Below are 17,374 nucleotides of genomic sequence, written 5' to 3' on the forward strand. Positions count from 1 at the left end.
GGTTTTACAGAGGGGTACCTTATGTACCCCCTTGGCCACCAACCATATGCCACAGGGGCTAAGCGGTCCTGCTAGGGGCCCTCAAAGTCACTTTTCGACAGCCTTTCCATGTCGGAAAGTCCAGCGCTGAAAGGCTGTCAGAAACTGGCATTGTAATCCCAACGGCAAAAAATCCCGTCCATAAGGGGTTACGGTGTGGTTCTGACTGACAGGAATACTTCGCGAGTCGGTTGGAACCGAGTCGGAATGACCGGCCAGTTTACTTTCCAACCGTGAACATCGCAATCGGGCAATCGGACTGAGTTGGGAAGATTCCGAGTGTTGAGTAGAAGCTTTCCTCCTGACATCGTAATGAGCCCCTAAATAAATAAGGAAGAAAGGCCACTCAACTGACCTTTCTGAACATCAAAGAAGATTCTGCAAACGAAAGGGATGAATACTGTACTTTCAGTAAAATTCTGAGCAGTAAAAAGAAGGTTACTGTCTGGGTGCCATCAGCCTTTAACTTTGTTGTTTCTTTATACTATCCCATTATTTTATGATGTCGCTGTGGCCTTGAAGATGAGTTGAAGGGCATTAATGATATATGCATAATGTTCGCCTTCATGGCTTGACATAAAATTGGAAATGCCCTAGTTATTATCATTAACTATGATGTGGACAATTCTATGTTCCTCCAGACTGAAAATATGCTTTGGTGAAAAAAGTAATGTGGCCCTCTTAACCCTTGATCAATGAGAAGTCATGTGTTATTTCTCAAAACTGAACACCACTGGGGGCGTGGCTTGCGCCCGTAGAAGATGGCGGACGTTCCTTAGCTCTCCCTGGTTGCGGGGGAGAACGACTGACATAGCGCGGCGTTGACCGCCTACACGGACCTTCGGATACGCGTCTCGTCTGGCGGAAAAGGAGCTGCACTCAATGAGGTGCTTATAGACGGCGGAACCATCATGTAAGAGCCGCTTTCCTTATTCGTTTATCGGAGCGGTTCCGTCACAGTAACGGTCGCCATTTCAAGCTGCGCGCTGTGAGGAATTTTGCCGCGCATTGCACTCACGAAGCTTTCCACATATCGCCGGCATCCTTCTTAGCTGACTGGAACATCCGCTCGCTGCCACAATGGAATGCTTCATCTCTTGTCTGTCCGGCTTCTTTTTAGAGGTGTACGTTTTGCACATAATAAAAACATTGATTTCCCCGTGAAGCTTGTTTTGTTTGAACAAGCCTTCAGGAACATAATTTTTGAACGTTTTTTCTCTGCTCAATAAGTCTATGCTGCCATCTAGTGTCCAACTGCCTCAAACATGTAAAGGACAATAATTTAGTGACAAGGAATGGCATGGTTTCTGTGGATTGTTTCACTTTGTTCCTTTTGTGGGGAAGGTGCGTTTTATGGCCGATGTGAGGATACCACAGCAGAATGTTTTACTTCATATATTGTACCTATATAATAAGGAGTACATTAAAAGAGCATATCATTTTGGCGCGCTATCTACTTAATTAATCTCTATTTAGCATACTGCTCCTCATTTTTTGTAGAGCGTCTTTTATATCCAATTGCATCTACTCCTTAAATAAGTACTAGTATTCTGATGCAATCAACCTCACAGACTTTCTGCAAGCTTCAGTCTGCCTCCCAATCTTAAATGATTCGCAGTTTATTCCGTGGAATATCGCAGAAGGGGAGAAGAAGTAACAACAAAATTTCAGATAACTTCAACAGAAGGTGTTAGTAGACTGAAGGAATTTTTTCTCGATGTAAGGTGCGCACTTCTTGTCTTTCAACAATACCTGAAGGAATGTTACTGTGAATGTAGTTGGAACTTGCAGAAGATGACATATGTACCTGTTACCTGTGTTACTATATTATTCCGATGTTGAGGGGACGTGGTCAGTACCCGATGAGAGTGGCTGCGTCAGAGTAAGCTCCCGGAAACGGCACGACAACTTGCGTTCATAGGCTTTTTGATCTGTGACTGACTACAGGATTGCTCCGCGGACGTATCGTGCATCTTCAGAAACTTTGTTTGCCGCTCCCCGGGACAGTAACCGTCGATTTCTGCACGAATCTTCATGGGGAAACTCCGGAATTTAAAGCTGGCTACTCCTTCTCAATTACCTGTGGACTCGGATTCAGATTCTCCTCCTCGAGACATGGTGGACGCCACAGCACCAAAAACAGATCCAATACGGGGAGCCATTCCAAAAGCGCGCAACAAAGAAAAGCTGTCATCCTCTCTAGCTTACTGAAGTACTGGGTTTTTCAGAACCAACCCAGCGGTGCCAGGGGACACACCCGAAGACTTCGAGTTCTTCCTGTTTCAGACTACAGAAACACAGAGTCTTCTAGATGAAGTCAAAGATCGTATTTATTGGCTGCAGACCAATCACAGGTATCCGAGAAGTACAGCACGGTGTATGTTCTCAGGAGACTGCCCTCAACCAAAAACCAGTCTTTTCTTATATACAGAATATTACGCTCTGGGCAACACCGCCCCTATTTTACAAGTGGTCGTTCACATATTTTCGCTTCAAAGAAAGAGCACAGTCATGATGATAATCCCACATTTCAGCTCGGTCAGCACATAATTATTTACCCAGCGAGGCTCAGAACCCTCATCAGATATCAGCAGACCCCAATAAAACGGACACCTCCTCCTCGTAAAACAAGCCATAAAGTAGGAAACAGAGTCAGGTGTCAAAGAGATTAGTCAGGAGTCGTGTGGGATGCACGACTTTATGATGTGTTGGGCCCTGATGCTAATCCCATAAGGCCGCAGTAAAAGGAACCGGCCGGGCAGGACTGACCTCGGGCAGCGGAGTCAGTTTGCACAGGTCACAAAGAAGTCACAGAAAGATTGCGTGTCCTTTAGGCCTAGGCATGGCCTCAGTGCGCAGCCTATGTGAGGGCAACCACAAAATGGTTACCGTTTTAAAATGGAACCCGAGGGTTTAATATGTAGTATTGCATACACGGTAAGTTCATCGGGGAAACGTGACGAAAACACTCATACATACCGCATTAGTCATTTGCGGTCCGCTGATACCAAAATCGGCATGGTAGGACCATGCTACCAACATGTACCACAGACCCTCCTTTTGCCCTTACATAGACAATAACTATACTCATACTAATCTGAGTCTAGGTCCATATTCATAAAGTCATGAAGGTGTTGCTGTAGCATCATCCTATTGCTTAGCTCGTCCCTTGATACAGGGTTCCTTACACATGACGCAACACAGAGGCTACACATTGCAGGAGCACCCTGTATACATAGACAGAACAGGAAAAGAATGGCTAAGATCGTCCCAGTGACTATTAGAATCTTCCATCCCCAAGCTGATATCAGTCCCCAGAACCACCCCATCATCGACCAGTCTCCTTTATCCACATGAATGGATTCGGAAATCTTATGCAGTTTGGAAATGGCCTGATAGACTGTCGGAGCGTTATCTGGTATGAAAATACAGCAGCTTGATTGGATAACCTTACATACCCCACCACGGTCTGCAAGTATGACATCTAGAACCATACGGTTCTGCAACGTCATGAGGCGATCCGCTTGGAGCTCAGCTGTCAAGTTACCAAGGGCACCAGCCGTTACATTAACAGTGGATTCAACTACACGAGTCAGTTGTCTCAGGTTCCGACTATTGACCATTGGTCCCCAAAACGGCAGGAAACCCAGGAAGAAATCTCCCGCTTCCTGACCGGCAGTATCCTCCTTACTAACAACGCCCCTCACAACTCTGGTCTTGTGATAATCAGAGGCGGCAGTAAATGTAGGCGGTAGCAAATTTGCAACATAGCACGTGCCCAGGAAATCAGGGGGCAACCATGTATATGCTCGGTCATTACAAACAAAGTATGTACCCTTGGCAGCCAAAAACGCAGGGGAAAACTGTGATGGAAAAATGTACGTTTCAGCACAGTCACTCTTCCCTAATTGAGCTCTTGGATTCTGACCATTACCTTGTAAACAGAACCGACCTATGTGGGGTATGACCCAAATCGGAGATGAACTTTTACGCTGTTTCTCGCCCAGACTAATGCTATACCCCGTCGCGTTCCAACCCACATAGGCTCGCAACTCATCCTTGGGAATAGATGAATATGCATCGATATCTCTACTCATATCAGCAACTCCTCTCATCAAGGCTTTATTGTTCGTGCTAGGTCTATTGGAACGCGGTGGTCGTGGGGAATAGGTCTCAAGTGCAAAAAGAAACATAGTTTGGAATGCCCATGATGATACGGGATACCCTTATCAATGGTATGCGGCATCAAACCACACACCCAGCAATTTGTTGTGTTTATAACTAGTTGGTGCTGGTGCAGGAGTTGAATAAACGAATTGTTTACGAACTCAGAACGTGTAGCTTGTTCGTGTTCAGGCAGAGGGTGGAAAGAGTGTGAGGGAACAGTAGGAGGAGGTATGGGCTGTATAGTGGGTGCAAACGGCACTTGAAAAGACAATAATACATAACCTACAGAAAACATCATCATGCTAAATAGTACAAACAGACATAATATTACAAAACGTTTGCTATTCATTACTTTACATATTCTGTTCTTAAAATTTATTTCCTCAGCGGGTCTCTTCATCTCGAAAAACTCCATCCTCTAATCGTGCTGTCCGCGGCGGATGGGTGTCTTCTGCAAAGGAGTACACCTGTCAGTCCAGGAACGCCCTAGACCAACCAGACCGTTGACCTAACGTCTCCGGCTTGTACCCCAAAGTCTTGGCACCGCGACCCTGCAGCTGAACCCGGATGGCTGTTCGAAAAAGCAAAAATAAGAAAGTTTCTCAGATGGAAGAGAGAGCTGCACTTCTCAAAAAATATCAAAGAAAAATAATTTTTATTTGTCCATAGTTCTCGGCCTCAAATTGTAACGACTTCTTGTAGGTACTGTTTGGTCTTGAAACAAGAGTTCAGGCTCTGTAGTGTCCAATTGAATTGACAGTGGCACAGTTTCTTGCAAGATGTCATCGCTTTCCTTCTCAGAAAGCGTTCCTTTTACTCGTGCATTGCTAAACGGCAGAAAACGAGGCACATTCTCAGTCTCTGAGTCAGCGATCCCTTCCTGGACCCACTGGTCGTAAGGCAAAGGCAAAGGGACCCTCTTGCAGTGAACGCCGTGTATCCAGTTCTTTTTCCCTTTTACTCGAACAGCCGATCTCGTTGAAAGAAGGACGAGATGGGAGCCGGTCCAACGGGGCTCATCATTCTTTGTCCTCTTGAAGTTTTTGACCAGCACCCATGATCCAGGATTGATAGGATGTCCTGGAGCTTCAGAGACCTGAGGCAGAGTATCATGCACCTGTTGGTGTAAAACACGCAATTTAGCCGCCAATTCATACAAATAATCAAGCAGTACTGGATGTTCGATCTCACTGAATTTTGTAGGCCTTGGCACTCCCCATATATTGACCGGGCGGCCAAACACATTTTCGTAGGGACTAAGTCCCACTCGTGAATGCACAGTCATTCTTGTTGATAGGAGTGCTAAGGGCAGAGCATCAGGCCACTTAAGACCAGAATTGCTTGAATCTTAGCCAACTTAAGTTTCAAAGTGCCATTGTAACACTCTACTAGTCCAGCTGATTGGGGGTGATTTGCAGCGTGGAATTTCTGCTTTATACCTAGTCCCTCGCATACATTCTTCATCACTCGTCCCACAAATTCACTCCCATTATCACTCCATGCCATTCTTGGCATTCCAAACCTAGGGAAAAATTCCTTGACAAGGGCTTTAGCTGTGGATAAGGCAGTATTGTCTTTTAGGGGATATGCTTCTATCCACCTTGAAAAAGCGCAGACAACAACAAGTACATATTTCAAATTGTTGCACCTTTCCATCTGGATGAAATCTAGCTGCAAAACCTCAAACGGATACATTGGAGGCGCAAAATGACCAGCTGGAGTTGGGGTTCCCCTACCAGGATTGTTTTTCAAACATACCATGCAATTTTTGACCACATTCTCTGCACACTTGGGAATTCCAGCATTCTGCCATACTGGAGCTAACAACTTACAAATCCCTTTCACACTGATATGCGCCATTCCATGTGCTATCGTGACCACATATGCATCAGGTAACAACCATCGCCGGTGTTCTGACAAATCACCCCAACAACCATTTTCATCCAATTTACCCTTACTTTCTTTCCACATACTCAATTCTTTCTCTGTGGCTTCAGCTTGAAGGGACGTCACACTCTCTATCGTGTCTTCACACATTCCAACATCACCAACCCATCTTGCAGGGCCTGCAACATACATTCGATTTGTAACATCTTTTGCTGTTTCTTTCGCAACTTCGTCAGCAAATGCATTACCACGACCAACATCATCGGTAACTTTCTTGTGTGCACTGCATTTCACAATCGCAACTTGTAATGGCAAGGTCAATGACTCAAGGAGATCATTCACCAACTGACCATTCTGAATCTTAGTTCCATGCGAAGTCAGGAACCCACGTTCTTTCCACAAGCGCCCAAAACTATGGGCCACGCCAAAAGCATACTGACTGTCAGTATATATGTTCACTTTCATTCCTTTCGACAACACGCATGCTCTTGTAAGGGCAATTAATTCTGCTGCTTGAGCCGAATTATGTGGTATAAGTGCAGTTTCAAAAATCGTGTGCAAAGTCGTGATAGCATATGCAGCAGTCGTATCGCCATTCGGAAGCTTGAAGCACGAGCCATCCACCCATAAGGTACCATCACACTCAACCAGGGGAGTATCTTTAAGATCCACTCTCCCTTTTGTTTCTTCTTCTGTTCTGAACAGACAATCATGTTGTTCAATCTCATCTGTGTCTGCTGAAATCGGCAGTAAAGTAGCTGGATTCAACGTGTTGCACCTCTTTATGTGTACATGACTCGCTAATAGTGTAACCTGACAATCGAGCACTAGTTAAGTGCTGTGTCTTGGTCCTGTTTAATAACGTGTCCACTGCGTGTGGAACCATCACAATCAACGTGTTGTTCATTACTAACCCAGCAGACTGTCGAATAGAAACAGCTGCTGCCGCTGTGGCTCTCAAACAACTTGGCAATGCCTTGGCTACCGGATCCAAAATTGACGAAAAATACGCGCACGGACGCTGTTTGTCTCCAAAAGACTGTGTCAGCACTGACAATGCACAACCTTCTTTCTCGTGAACATACAACGTAAAGGGCTTACTGTAGTCGGGGGTACCCAACACAGGAGCTGAACATAATGCATTACGCAATTCCGAAAAACTTTTCTGACACTCTTCAGACCACGGGACGGGATTCGGGGTATCTTTACATGTTAATGCTATCAAAGGTTTTGCCAGCAAAGAAAAACTCTGCCTACAGTATGAAGTAATACCCAAGAAAGCACGCACTTCTCTCTGTGTTCTTGGCACGCTCAATTGTGCAATGGCCTGAATTCTTTCTGGGGTCAGTTTCCTTCCCTCTTTTGATAAGAGATGGCCTAAGTAGGTCACTTTTCGTCGACAATATTGCAGTTTTGAGAGAGACACTTTGTGATGAAAAGTAGACAAATGACGCAACAACGACAATGTAGCTTCTTTAGAAATCTCCTCAGTATCCGCAGCGATTAGTAAATCGTCAACATACTGAATAAGGGTAGCACCACTAGGTAGAACAATTGTGTCAAGCTGCGCTTTTAAAGCCTGACTGTATATTGATGGACTTTCACAGTAGCCCTGTAGAGCGCGTTTAAAACGGAAGCTTCGACCTCCTAGACTAAAACCAAAAATATCCCTACTCTCCTCTGCAATCGGGATGCTAAAGAAAGCATTCTTTAAATCGATCACTGAGAACCAAGCAGCGGTGGCTGGAATCATAGTTAACAAGGCAGTTATATCAGGGACAACTGGAAACTGTGGCACAACTATCTTATTGACCTCTCTAAGATCGATCACAAATCTGTAAACAGGTGGCTGAGAAGGGTCAGTACGTTTTAAAACAGGCAGAACCGGACTATTGCAAACGTTGCCTCTTGTCTCTTCAATTACATCCTTTTCAATCAAGTCATAGATGATCGCTAACAACGCTTTCTCACCTTCATTAGAGATCTTGTACGGGGAACGCGTGGCAATTTAACATTGGCTTTCAAAGTGACCACATATGGCGGTATTTCCAAGAGGCCCACATCATTAAGACCAGAAGCCCAAAGAACATCCGGAAGAGACGACAATTCAGCTGGCAGTTTGTTCTTCGACAAATACATTGGAGAAATCACTTCCTTACCCAGTGTAAGTTGTACTCCCGAGGGAGAACAATATAATGTCGCATGTAATCTCTTTAACAAATCCAATCCTAACAGGTTTTCACCACATCCTGTCGTTAGGATAAGGGGTGCTTTCAGCTCACAAGGTACAACAGAAAGGGGCATAGGACTAGAGATCGGGTTCCTAACCGGGGCGCCAGAAAAACCTACTGAAACATTCATTTCGCCAGACAAAGGCGCGCCAGGGAGTTTTGAGTGCATAATAGAACTCTTTGCAGCACCAGTATCCAATAGAAAAGGCTCTGATACACCCGCTGTAGTCACCTTGACATACGGTCCACTCTGGTCCACTGGCACTGAAACAACTCCCTCTCTCTGTCTATGGCTGTCCTAGTAATCATTACCTTCCGCATTTTCATCTTCCGCATAATAGTCATCGTTATAGTACTGAGCTGTCCTATCAGTTGCATTGGCTTGCTGATCAAAACTATTCATCGTATTTTGAGGCGGAAGAGGACGCGCGTTCTGGGGAACATTCCCACGCCCTCTACCTCTAGGAGCTTGCTGAACACCTCTACCTCTCGTGCCATAAGCATTATTCGTACGCTGCAACAATATAGGACAACTATACTTAAAATGACCTTCTTCTTTACAATACGAACATTGATTGGGACCTACAGGAACACGCGGTTGGGAAAATTCGAACCTTTGCATGTTTCTTTGCAACTGCTGAGGTTGCTGATAGTTACTCTGACTACCGCGTGGTGGGTAGGCCTGCTGTAACAGAACCTTCGTTTTTAATTCTTTTGTTTTCTTGTCTGCTTTATCTTTCTCATCTTTATCCCTATTTTCGTAATACTGTGCAGTAGCCAGTATTTGTGCTGAAGAGGAAACAGCCCAAGAGCTCTCAGAATCTTTCAATTTCTTACACAACTCGGGAAGCAAATTATGCACAAATTTGTCAACAAATAATCGTTGACCACCTTCCGTACTCATATCTTGTCCACTATGGTCGATAAAAGTTTCTTCGAACCTGGTGAAGAAATCGGACACTGACTCATCTTTCTTCTGCTTGCATGCCGATAATTTATCCCAATTCACACGCATCGCGGGCATTAAAGTTTTCATATAATTAATTATTCTACCAGGGAGTTCTGCTACCGCGGGCTCAGGCTTGGCACCACCAACTTGTCTGGTGTCTGCAGCAATGATATTAGCCCATGTGTCACCTAGTTCTGCAGCATGATCTGCATTACGAATCAATCCCCACAAAGGCTGCGGAACAACGTTCCCGAACAACATATCAATGTCAGCTAAATTCATGACACACGATTCTGCGGTCTGTGATAACTCCTTATAATATCCTGCAGGGTTTTTACGGGGCTCAGGCAATGTCCGCTTAAGCGCTATTACTTCAGCTCGCTTCCATGGCACGTGTACCCAAACACGCCGAAAATGTGGCTGAACAGGTGGGTTAGCATTTAAATCACCAGGTCTCCAAACTGGAGGAACCTCACGCATCGGATATTGGCGCGCTTTTACCTTTTTCCCTACAGGGAACTCCTGTTCGAACAACGACTGATGACAATCCCCATTCCTGAAGGACAACAATGTCGTAACTGCTCTATCAACATCGGGTCCCACAATCGTGCCTTTCTCAAAATCGAACCGTACATGACTCAACTCCTGCGGGCTTGAATCTAGACCATGATCTTCCAATTCCTCACAGAGGAATTCACACATTTTTTCGAAAACGTATCTCTGTTTTGGTGCTTCCCATTGATGAAAAACATTTACAACAGATTCCACATCATATCTTAAAGGATAAACAATCCATTTATGTGCCATGCGGTCTAATACTTCTTTCTCTTCAGAACCTGGCAGCTGACTACGCAACTGCGTACGTTGTGAACCAGGGGTCGTACTAGATGACCCGAAGAGAGGCGATATAAAACTTGTGACCGCACTAGCTATTCGTTGTCGTGTAGAAGGTGAAGTTGAGGCAAGAACAGGGGGAAAGACAGAGGGAAGAAAAACGGGTGCGGAGACAGGTACAGGGATCGTATCAGGAATAGCGCCGAGAGAGGCAGCTGATGTACTAGGTAGAGTCGCAGGGAGCGCAGAAGAGATAGGTAGCGAAACCGGCGGCCCTTGAGAGGGCTGCGCCGTAGGGATAGGAGCCGGCTGAGGAGGAGCTGGCGGCTGCGGGAAGGCTTGCGGCAAATTAACTAGAGGCTGTACATTTAAGGGTTGCGGAGGTGCTGTAGCACTCTGCGCATACGGGGGTGGCGAACTCAGCAAATGTGACATTAGGGGATCTTTCTCCTTTTCTTTTGACGCATCTTGCTGAAGGGGTGGCAAAACTGGGTAGCATTTATCAATCACTAGTTTACGTTGCCTGCGCAGCTGCTCATTCATTTGTTCTTCTTCATTATCTTTAAACTGTAAAGCTGCTTGCATTATCGACATACCCTTCTCTCTTTTATTTTTCTTCGCTAATTTGATCTCTTTCTGTTTGGCTTCCTTTCGCCATAGGCGGAAAGAATCAAACATCGCCGGCCGGGCTTTCTTTTTAAATAATTTAACCTCTAGATTATCCAAAATCTCTGTGTCGAAACTACCATATTGGGGCCATTTTAAATCACCATCTTTCCTGGTGTATCGGATCCATACTTCATTGTACGTAATGGGGCCCACGCCATGTTTTACATAAAGCTCATAAGTTGGAGTTCCTTATTATAACCCAAACAAAACAAATTTCCAAATATACTAGAACCAGGCATCTTCGCTCACTAGTCTAGTTTCAAACGTCAAAGGATTATCGAATACGATAATCTCGTGAATACACGAGTCCTTCGGCTTTGGCACTTGCAAGTTCCAAATCAAAGCGATCCCAAAGGGATACCAAACTAAGAACCAAACTAAGGACTGGGAGACGCTCCACTTATACTTAACTGAGGTATCGATGACGTCACCAGAAGACTCGTTAAATCGTTTCGCTCTACCAAATCATCAAGGGTCCAAAACAGGGCGATAGTCGGGGCAGCAGTCCTTCGTAGCCGTCGGGATGCGGAGAACCTCGCAGTAAAGACTTTCGGACCACGTCGACATGCAGGGGTCAATAAATTGGCGGCCTTCATCCAGAATTTTCACACGAAGCTCCTCACGAACCTCTGGCTTGGACCGGTACCGCTGAAATCGCCCCACGTTGGGTGCCAACTGAAGTACTGGGTTTTTCAGAACCAACCCAGCGGTGCCAGGGGACACACCCGAAGACTTCGAGTTCTTCCTGTTTCAGACTACAGAAACACAGAGTCTTCTAGATGAAGTCAAAGATCGTATTTATTGGCTGCAGACCAATTACAGGTATCCGAGAAGTACAGCACGGTGTCTGTTCTCAGGAGACTGCCCTCAACCAAAAACCAGTCTTTTCTTATATACAGAATATTACGCTCTGGGCAACACCGCCCCTATTTTACAAGTGGTCGTTCACATATTTTCGCTTCAAAGAAAGAGCACAGTCATGATGATAATCCCACATTTCAGCTCGGTCAGCACAAAATAATTATTTACCCAGCGAGGCTCAGAACCCTCATCAGATATCAGCAGACCCCAATAAAACGGACACCTCCTCCTCGTAAAACAAGCCATAAAGTAGGAAACAGAGTCAGGTGTGAAAGAGATTAGTCAGGAGTCGTGTGGGATGCACGACTTTATGATGTGTTGGGCCCTGATGCTAATCCCATAAGGCCGCAGTAAAAGGAACCGGCCGGGCAGGACTGACCTCGGGCAGCGGAGTCAGTTTGCACAGGTCACAAAGAAGTCACAGAAAGATTGCGTGTCCTTTAGGCCTAGGCATGGCCTCAGTGCGCAGCCTATGTGAGGGCAACCACAAAATGGTTACCGTTTTAAAATGGAACCCAAGGGTTTAATATGTAGTATTGCATACACGGTAAGTTCATCGGGGAAACGTGACGAAAACACTCATACATACCGCATTAGTCATTTGCGATCCGCTGATACCAAAATCGGCATGGTAGGACCATGCTACCAACATGGTTCCGAAATTTACAGTACCACAGTAAGCTCCCGGAAACGGCACGACAACTTGCGTTCATAGGCTTTTTGATCTGTGACTGACCACAGGATTGCTCCGCGGACGTATCGTGCATCTTCAGAAACTTTGTTTGCCACTCCCCGGGACAGTAACCGTCGATTTCTGCACGAATCTTCATGGGGAAACTCCGGAATTTAAAGCTGGCTACTCCTTCTCAATTACCTGTGGACTCGGATCCAGATTCTCCTCCTCGAGACATGGTGGACGCCACAACACCAAAAACAGATCCAATACGGGGAGCCATTCCAAAAGCGCGCAACAAATAAAAGCTGTCATCCTCTCTAGCTTCCTCTAAGCGCTTGAAGAAGGACCCACCATCCTCAGGGAGTAACTCCTCATCCGCTTCCATGGATCTAATTTTGGAAGAGCTTTGTGCGTTCAAACCCTTTATGGAGGCTACCACAAAGAACATGCAGGCCATGCAGGAAAAATGGTCATCTTTGGAGTCGCGTGTTCAGACCTTAGAATCCTACACAGACTCTTTGCAATCCTCTTGTTCCCACATTCCGTCAATGGAGAAGGAGATACTTCTACTTAAACGCCAGACGGAGGATTTGGAAAACAGGAATCGTAGGAATAATCTACGCTTCTATGGTCTTCCAGAACTTACAGAAGGGTCAAACCCCACCGTCTTCTTCCAATCCTTTCTGGCCAAGATCTTAGATGCTCCGACTTTAACCTCCGTTAATATTCAAAGAGCTCATCGCCTTGGCCCGAAGATCGCTAGTAAACCCAGAGGTGTCATCATGTTATTCCTACAATTCACTGACCTCTTACAGGTCCTCTCAGCCGCCAAGCTCAAGAAGCAATTTATGTGGGAAGGACATCGCCTCTATCTATCACAAGATGTCTCCAAGGCTACTGCAGATCGTAGGAAGAAATGTTTGGACATGCGGCCTCAATTACGGGCCCTAAATGCCAGATATGGTCTACTACATCCTTGTCTCTTCAAGGTCACCTATAAAGACAGAACAACCATGTATGAAGATCCTGCGGCCTTACAGGCGTTTCTCCAACGACATGGCCCAGATGTTATGGATGTATCCAGACCTGGTTGACAAGTCCTGCTTCTCCTTATTGGAACTCGTTGTGTTATTATTCTGTTGTCTCTCCACTAGCGTTCATGTTGTAAAGCCCTGACTGTCTCTTCTTCCGACAGCCGTTTTAGTCTCATGTGTCCCCTCTGTGGTGTTGTGTAGTGTAGTATAGTTCAATTGTAGTTTGTATTTTCTTATGTTGGAAGGCGGACCCCGAGGAGTCGGTGCGACCACCAAGGGGGGGGCCCTCACACTGCACGAAGTAGCCGAGCGCTGCCGAGAAGTCTCCTGAGAGATCCTTCTCCTATCACGTCCTAGCACAGTAACACCACCACACAGGACTCAAGGGGGTTGTCTTGTGACAAGCAATTCTTTATCAGCAATAAAAAGGTTACGAGGTCAATATTTACACGAAGGGATCGAGGGATCCACCAAAAGTCTCAGTGTCTCTTTGGAAGGGTCGGGGTAGCGGGACAGTCTTTGGCAGGAATGCGGTACGAGGGTACCTGGGGCCCAGTTCTTATCCTCAAGCTGGAGGACCTCCGGATCTCGGAGGGGTTGAGCCGCGACGGCGTCAGCAGGGCTCTGGCGTACAGTTCGTGGAGAGCCGCGATCCGATCAGCAGGGCTCTCAAGATGGTTTCTGCTCAGCTCGAGCCGCGACGTCGTCAGCAGGGCTCCGAGGGAGGTTTCAGCGAGGTTGGGCCGCGACGGCGTCAGCAGGGCTCCGATGTTCCAGGTGGTTCAGAAAGGGTTCACAGGAAGGAGCCGCGACGCAGTCAGCAGGGCTCGTGATGGTTCCGACAAGAGTTCTTCTCCGTAGGGTCAGCCGCGATTCAATCAGCAGGGCTCTCGACTCCGGGATACAACTGCCGAGCTGTGGTGGGGTCGCCCCAGATATAGGTCTGGAGCCCTTTGATGTCCGGACCTATGCGCCCGAGGGGGCGGAGTGGCCGGGTGGAGGTGGCCAGACGCCCAGCAGGAGAGGCGCCAGGCCCATGGGAGTTGCAGGGCGATCACACCTCGAGAGGGGAGGACAGTTGGGGGTCCCATCGATACTGTCCTCCGCCGGGGGCGATGAATGGTTCCTGCGGCACCCCCTGGCTAGTTCGTGGTGCCTCGATGTCGGGGCTTCGCTGGGGTCGAGGCCGGGTTGAGCGGGGTCGCGCCGGCTGGTGCACGGTGTGACGTGGATGCCAACAAGATGGCGGAGCCACGAGGAGTATGCGTCCACGTGCAGCTCCGGGTGAAGGGCCTTGGTGCAGTTCAGACGGGTGGCCCGTGACGGCCGGGGCGGGGAACGGGCACAATCCAGGGGGTTAAGGACCACGCCACGAGGCCGGGTCCAACAGGCGTCCCCCCCAGCCGAAGGCATGGAGAGTCACCCATCTCCTTGGGGATTCTCCTCGTCAAGGCGGAAGAAGCGGGACAGGCCGTCGGCGTTGGCGTGGTCATTGCCGGGCCGGTGTTCGACGTCAAAGTCCATCCCTTGTAGCGAGATGGACCACCGCAGCAGCTTGGGGTTCTCGCCCCGCATTTGCATTAGCCATTGCAAGGGCCGGTGGTCGGTCTGGACCCGGAAGTGGGTGCCAAAGAGGTAGGGCCGGAGCTTCTTGAGGGCCCACACCACAGCGAAGGCCTCACGCTCAATAGTGCTCCAGCGTTGCTCTCGGGGCAGTAGTCGTCGGCTGATGAAGGCCACTGGTCGGTCGAGCCCCTTTTCGTCGGCTTGGGATAGGACGGCCCCGATCCCATACTCGGAGGCGTCCGTCTGTACCACGAACTCCTTCTGGTAGTCCGGGGCCTGCAGCACCGGAGCAGTACACATGGCTGTCTTTAGGGTGTCGAAGGCTGTTTGGCAGCGGGGTGTCCAGTGTACCTTCTTGGGCTGCTTTTTGGACGTTAACTCTGTGAGGGGGCCAACAATGCTCCCATAGTCCCGGATAAACCGCCGGTAGTATCCGGTGAGGCCCAGGAAGGCCCGGACAGCGGTCTGGGTAGTGGGGGGTTCCCAGGTCTGGATGGCATCTATCTTTGCTTGGAGGGGGGCCACCTGCCCGCTCCCCACTTGATGGCCCAGGTAGGTCACGGATCCGTGGCCGATTTGGCATTTGCTGGCCTTGATTGTGAGCCCGGCCCGCTGAAGGGCGGCCAGGACGGCCTTCAGGTGGAGAAGGTGCTCGGCCCAGTGGTTGCTGTACACGGCAATGTCATCTAAGTAGGCCGCGCTGAAGGCCTCAAGCCCGGCCAAAACCTTGTTCACCAGTCTTTGGAAGGTGGCCGGGGCGTTCTTCATTCCGAAGGGCATCACCCGAAAGTGGTAATGCCCATCCGGGGTCGAAAAGGCGGATCTTTCTTGGGCGCCGGGGGTGAGCTGGATCTGCCAGTACCCGGCGGTGAGGTCCAGCGTGCTCAAGTAGCGAGCGGCCCCTAGGCGGTCGATGAGTTCGTCGGCCCGGGGTATCGGGTGTGCGTCTGTCTTGGTTACTGCATTCAGGGCTCGGTAGTCCACGCAGAATCGCAACTCCGGGGGGTGACCGGGAGCTGCGGCCTTGGGCACCAGGACGACAGGGCTGGCCCACGGGCTGTCGGAAGGCTCGATGACCCCCAGGGCCAGCATCTTCGCTACTTCGGCCTGGATGCAGGCCCGCACTCGGTCAGGCACCCGGTAGGCTCTGTGTCGTATGGGGGGGCTCTCCCCGGTGTCGACATCGTGGACGCACCAGTGGGTCACCCCCGGGGTGAGAGAGAAGAGGGCTGCGTAGTCCCGCAGTAATTGCTGGCAGTCGTTGCGCTGTTCCGGGGTCAGGGACGAGGCGAGTCGGACCCCTTCGATCGATCCATCGTGAATGTCGGATTGCAAGAGGTCGGGCAAGGGCTCGGAGTCGTCCTCGCCCCCTTCGTCAGTCGCCAGCAGCAGGCTCAGTTCGGTCCGGGCGAAGTGGGGTTTTAGCCTGTTAGCATGTAGGACCCGGAGGGGGTTCCGGGGGGACTCCAGATCGACCAGGTAGGTGACGGGACTTTTCTTCTCCACCACCTTGAAGGGCCTGGTCCACTTGTCCTGGAGGGCGCCGGGTTCGACCGGGGCCATGACCCATACTTTCTGTCCTGGCTCGAATTCTATAGTAGAGGTGTTGCGATCGTACCACCGCTTCATGTCCTCCTGGCTGGCCTCGAGGTTGGCTTCGGCCATGGCTCGGAACCTGCGGGTCTGGTTTCGGAGGGTCAGGAGGTATCGGTAGACGTCAGGAGGGGCTCCTCGGGGCTTCATCTCCCAGCCCTCCTTGACCAGGCTGAGCGGTCCGCGGACCGGGTGTCCATACAATAGTTCAAACGGGCTGAACCCCAGGGACTTCTGCGGGACCTCCCGATAGGCAAACAGGAGGCAGGGCAGCAGGACATCCCATTTCCGCCTGAGGGGTTCTTCCAGGCCCTGGATCATCCCTTTTAATGTTCGGTTGAACCGCTCAACCAGTCCGTTCCCCTGAGGGTGATAGGGGGTCGTGAACTTGTATGTGACCCCGCACTGTTGCCACAGAGACCGCATGTACCTGGAGATAAAGTTCGTGCCGCGGTCGCTCACCACTTCGCTGGGGAATCCCACTCGGGAGAAGATCCCCATCAAGGCCCGGCCTACCACAGGGGCCGTTATAGTTCTTAGCGGGACCGCCTCCGGGTACCTGGTGACGTGGTCCACGAGGACCAGGATGAAGCGGTGGCCCAGGGCGGTTTGGGGGTCCAGGGGTCCCACAATATCGATTCCGACCCGTTCGAACGGGGTGCTGACGGCTGGAAAGGGCTGGAGGGGGGCCTTGACCCGACCCCCCGTCTTTCCGCTGGCTTGGCAGGTCTGGCAGGACCGGCAGTGGTTGTCCACATCTCTCCGCATCCGGGGCCAGTAGAAGTGGGTCACCAGATGACTGTACGTTTTGTCTTGCCCCAAGTGTCCGGCGAGGGGCACATCATGGGCCAGGTGGAGAAGGAACTCC

Source organism: Triturus cristatus, chromosome 9, assembly GCF_964204655.1.
Source record: "Triturus cristatus chromosome 9, aTriCri1.1, whole genome shotgun sequence".
In the NCBI taxonomy this organism is placed as follows: Eukaryota; Metazoa; Chordata; class Amphibia; order Caudata; family Salamandridae; genus Triturus; species Triturus cristatus.